Raw genomic sequence first — 5,438 nt, forward strand, 5'->3', positions numbered from 1 at the left:
CCGTGGTACACGGTTTAAGTCAATTCGAGATATTAATCTTGTAGAAATAGAACAAATATAATATATCAGTTGCAGCTTTATTTTCTAAAATTACACGAAACTCATTCGTGTGGTTTCACGCAGGCCTATCTTACGTAAGAAAGCACAAGCGGTTACAGTACTAATTTATGTAAACTCTAATTTATGCAACATCTCGTCGTGTTAAATGTGTATGGTTGAGGATTACCCTCCTTTAATAGTAAACCGAATTCTATTGAAATGTTGCCACCTTGTGATTATTATTGGAAATTACAGCAGCTCAATCACTATAAATCCAACTGAATAATAGAAGTGACACTTATACCAGGTAAATACAAATCGAATGTTACGTGAACACAATGAATTTGTCAATGTGTGCATTGTTGCTGTCTTTTATGTTGTACATTTACATTACATTTACATTTTAGTCATTTGGCAGACGCTTTTAATCCAAAGCGATTTACAAGTGCATAGGTTCTACCATAAGTCAGAGCATCACATCCAGAAACTAGCAAGTTTTTACTTCTACTATTCTATAAGTTGTCCACGATTTATACAGATCCTGTTATGCTTGTTATACAAAGTATGTTCTGGCCAATTGCTAGCCTGTCTCTGTCTGAGTTTTTTAAATAGATGGTTGAGGTGATTTCTCAATTTCAGTGCGCAGCACTTGCTGATCCTGACACTTAATAAACTAAACAAATATAGGCTAGTGAATTACAATGGTGTCATTTAATAAAATCTGTAACCATAATTAAGTCCAACCAGATATGCAAGTCTCATCTGGTTAAGGGATACATATGACCAATGCAAAATTAATTTAATTGGAACACTAAGCATTAACTACTAACAATGTTTTCCGATATGAAGTTGATAAAACAATGCCTTTTCCGTAAAGATGGCGTTATTCACAAGAAACTTTGCGAGTGGTCCCGTGAAGTCATATGTGGGCCTTATTAGCCTGTAGTGCAGGATACATTGGAAAACATCAGCCAGAGGTTATGCTATCAAAAATATCTTCATTTACGAAATGTACTTCTAATCTGGAGTTGAAATTAATACAAAAATGCTTGTCAAATCATTTCTGCATATATGTATATATGTATAGTTGCATTTAAGAACAAAATTTTTACAATAGTAAAATATTCTATAAATGCCTACAGTCAGAACATTTTCAGAAAATTGCATATAAATAAATAAATGCATTAAATTAGCATTTTATACTTTTTTCGACCGATTTGCATAAATTGGTTCTGATTGGGTATTGCTCAACAATGTGGGTTGAGTTTACCTTGTAAGGGAATTGTTTTAGAAAGAAACATCATTGGCCTGCAAGATCTTTTCCGTTTTTAGCCTATTGGTTCGCTGTAGAAACAACTTCCTCCAGTGGGAGGAGTGTATAGCGTCAGAGGCGGTGCAACAAAGCCTTACTCTGATTTGCTGAGAATACACCACGCCTCAAAGTGTTGCATATGTATATTTTCATCTTTTGACCAGTTTTTTACCATTTTGTCAGTGAATAAATGACATTTTATTTTGAAGTAATTAACAAACTTTATATATACTGGAAATTACATTTATTCCCCTTAAAATGTTATATAATTTGTGTCAATCATTAGAATATTGAGATCAAGCAGAGGCAATATAACAATTTGAGAAGGCTAATTTAAATGGAGACACGTACAGAATATGCACACATACAAGAAAAGACAACAAGATCAAGAGTCTTATCGAATTATATTCAAGGTATTGTGCTAGTTGTTTCGTGGACTATAGCCTACTAGGGAGCAGAAACTAGTGAATAACTGTATGATATAAAATACTGAATATAATACAAAACATTACACTTGGACTAGATTAAAATATATGTTTAATAAATATTGACTAGTTTCGTACACCAAATCCTTCAGAGTGTTTTCGAAATTTGCGGACAGGAAAGAAATTGCCCCTGAAAAATGAGGCGACACATCATACTCGGGAATACATGTGTATCGATCAAAAACGATTCAACATTCCGTCCAGAATATGAAATAATCAGAATTTAGCAATAATTCCATCCGCAGTCTGTGACACTCACAGACTGTAAAATGGAGCCTGCATACTACACCCTAAAGTCACATAAGGGGAAGCCCGCAATGTCATCCATCATCATAAATCATATCAGGCAATTAATTATTAGACATAGGCTATTTATGTTTTTGTTCCAGCTAGTTTCTTCAAATTTCCTACGGTGAATTGTAATTCAGAACAAGAGGGGATAACTCTTTAAAACATCCCATCTTTATAAATGTTTACATCAACACACGTGACAAATGTGTTGAACGTGAACTTCTTGGTTCATGCTGATTTACTTGGCAGCCGGAAACAGCGATATTTCATGCGTTAGTCTTCTTTCAGATTACTTCATTATATAGGAAAGGATTAGTCGACAGCTGTCATAATTTATATACTATGTTGTATCAATTTCAGATCTCAATCTTTAACTTAAAAAAGTGTGGAAAATCGCTTCCTTTGTTTCCTTGCACACTGCTAGAGAGATTTATTCTGATGACGCCCAAACAGGAAACTGTTGATTTATACGATGGTTTCTGGTGGTAAAGACATCTAAGGTTACACAAAAGAACTAGCATTCCTTTTTATAGAATGGATTACAAACCGTTCCATCCAATCAGATCGTATTCGCCTAGCATGTGATGGAAACATGTTTTAGGGTCCTCTTTTGTAATCAAATATGATAGGCTACATACATAACCAACTGTCTACTGAGCTAGTTACTCTGATGTCAAAAGAAAGGAAATAATTCCCAACAATGTCATTCCGCCTATGAGTTTAATAATAGGCTACATGATGTAGCTATAAGTGTCCCGAGTTGCCCGCATATAATAAGGTCGTTTACAATCATCGTTTTGTAAATAAACATAGACATGCTACAAAACTGTAGCTACAGAGAAAATAAGCCAAAGATAGAACTTTCCCAAAAGATCAGCTGTCCCCTTCTGTTAGGAAAAAACTGTAAGTCCGTGGAAAGCTTTCAGTCCCCTGCGGTAGCTGAACGATCAAGTTTAAAGTCTTGAAGAAAACTCCAGTCTTTGAAATTCTGTAAACTGAAAAGCCAGTGGTGGGGTAAGATTTTATTAAACCATAACTAAAAACGTCTAAATCAAGTTCGTGACATTGTGGACAGATTTATTGCTGGCACCTTCTTAAATCATTACCGCGGTCTATCTCCTACAAGTGTAAATCGATTGGTCCAAACCTGTGACGTCATCCTGACTAACAGTATTGCATTGGGCATGCGTGAAATGTAATGCAAGATTAGACTTCCCTGCGGCAAAACGTAGATCCTCACTAACACACAGATGCACACACAGACACACACACAAAGTAGATCCTCTGGATCGAGACACGATCCCTGACTAGTGTTCCAATTTCCTACCGTTTGAATTGTTTTGGTTGGTTTTGTTGCTTATACAATGTCATCTATCATATGTTGTATGTTCCACACTATCAGAGTTTCTGTGATTAATATGTACTTATATGTGATATGCCCCATGGTTCATGTATAGTGATTGCCTCCTTACACCCCAATCAGACAATTCCAACAAAAAATATTTTTTATAATTATTACTTTCAAAAAATTTTTTATCTTAGAGACACGAGTAATGAAATAATAATCTGAAACAGTGGCTTCAGTAGCCTATAGCGAAAACTAGATAAGGTTCCCAATTGGCCTACTGGGAATGTGTAAAAAATCTTCACTCATAGTGTCTCATTGAGCAAGTAATTAGCCTATATTTAGCTTATCCACATATAAAAGAGTAAACTGTGTTGCATTGGATAAGAGCATCTACTAAATGATTACATTTATTGTAAATTATATTCATTAATACTGTCTGTTTTAAATAATTATAAACAGTAGGCCTATTCAGTTTGCATATCACAAAATTAGTAGTAGTGGTAATAATAATAGCCTAACAATAATTATAACCACAATGATAGTAATAAAAATAATAGGCCTATAAGTTACTAATATTAATTAAATAACATTATTATTATAATAAAAATATTTTACAATAGTGCTAGTCTATTTAGCAGCTGAGCAACAAAATGTCATATTTAAGAGCAAATATTTTCAGTGTGGAGTTCTTTCCCTCTCCATGGCTAGCAAACAAATGGTGTAGGCACCGGCGAAAGTTTTGAAAAAGATTTGATTGACAGTTGCGCTTTATCCAATCACATCGCCGCCAGTTGTTTGATTGGCTCATGTGTTCCTAAGCGTCACGAAACCTGTTTAACCAATTATATTTCAATATGCAAATTACACAAATTACGTATATCGTTAATTTATTGTATACTCTTTGGCACCACAAAGTGGAAACTTATGGAAGCGTTATAGGGTGGAATTTGTTTTTATATGACATTTTTCTACTTTAATTCAATATTAGTTAATAATTGAGGCATTATTATGCACACGAATAATTCACAAATCAGCATAAAAAAGAACTATGAAATTGGGTACGAAAGATGAATAGGCCTAGTCTTAAGATTTCCACGCGGGTAACTGACCGTTTGTCCACAAGGGGGTGCTGACTACTAGTTCACTCGGCAGAGTGCCCGTCTGCCTCATTATCGTGCCACGAAAATACCGCATCCATATCCACACTCGTTATGCTTTTTCAATATAGGCTTAACACAGTATTTTTCTGATTTATAGGCTAGTATGGATTCTGGTGCTAATGATAAAAACATCTAAGATTAGGCCTATAGCCTCTCCACCCACAAAATAACTAGAAGCTTTCCTCCAGATTTTACCATGCCATTTCATGTTGTTTAACTGTTTCGTTTGTTTTCACGCTGTACTAGTTTTTATATTTCCATGACATATCATTGTGAAACTAACTTACATTTGTTGCCAGTTGATGTATATCACAAAGAATGCTGGTCCTGTTACCTCTTGTATTTGTATGTGAGGTAGTATGTGTTGAGGGCTGTAAGAATGGCTTGTGATACATGGAGGGGGTGTATGTTTGCAAAGTCTTTAATTCCTGCTCAAATGAGTTTGTAGAGCCCTCATTTCAGAGATAAATTTCAAGGATAGCAATGAATTCACTTAACTTAATAAATTATTAACTCAGTGAGTGTGCTGCAGATATACACTCAGTGAGCACTTTATTAGGTATTTATTAGAGTTTATTTTTTAGATTTCTACTGCTGTAGCCTGTCCACTTAGAGTTATGATGTGTGTGTTCAGCGATGCTCTTCTGTATAATGTGTGGTTATTTGCATTACTTTCACCTTCCTGTCAGCTTTGACCAGTCTGGCCATTCTCCTCTGACGTCTCTCATTAACAAGGCGTTTCTGTCTACAGACATGCTCCTCATGCTACTCACTTGATTCTTTTTTGTTTTTTGCACCATTCT

The sequence above is a fragment of the Conger conger genome, chromosome 1, assembly GCF_963514075.1.
Source record: "Conger conger chromosome 1, fConCon1.1, whole genome shotgun sequence".
In the NCBI taxonomy this organism is placed as follows: domain Eukaryota; kingdom Metazoa; phylum Chordata; class Actinopteri; order Anguilliformes; family Congridae; genus Conger; species Conger conger.